General features: G+C 36.2%; 1 protein-coding gene across 1 annotated transcript in view; it reads left to right on the forward strand.

The window, feature by feature from the left end:
* LOC119594576 (alpha-amylase-like) overlaps nt 1–473 on the forward strand; it is a gene marked incomplete at its 5' end in the record, with an annotated part of 14643 nt that overhangs the window by 12730 nt on the left and 1440 nt on the right.

Raw genomic sequence — 473 nt, forward strand, 5'->3', positions numbered from 1 at the left:
AAGTAGGCGTTACATACCTAGACTTGCTTCTTGTGTATCGCGAACAATTTTGCCTTCAACGTCTCTGCTGTAGATAAAAAAAAGGTGAAGAATGTTAGTAAAATTATCAGAAATTCTTCTGAAAAAACACATACACAATGTTTTTAGAAATAGCAATAATAAAAAAATATATAAACAAGTTGATGGCTGAATACAGTAGCTCACCATACAAATACCTAAACAAGTAGAAAGAAAAAAATCGTGATGGCTTAACACCTCGTCTTAATACTTCGCCCCCCCCCCAAAAAAAAGGGAAAATCACGATGGCTTAAAAAAAAACATGACTTAACACCTCGTATTAACACACGTAAACCCCCCACCCCCCTCAAGAAAAGAAAGAAAGGAAAAATCACGACACCTCGCCTCACCTTAACACGAACACAAACACACACACAAAAAAACGAAAAAAAATCATGATGGCTTAATCCCGTTGA

Source organism: Penaeus monodon, chromosome 34, assembly GCF_015228065.2.
Source record: "Penaeus monodon isolate SGIC_2016 chromosome 34, NSTDA_Pmon_1, whole genome shotgun sequence".
NCBI classification, from domain to species: Eukaryota; Metazoa; Arthropoda; class Malacostraca; order Decapoda; family Penaeidae; genus Penaeus; species Penaeus monodon.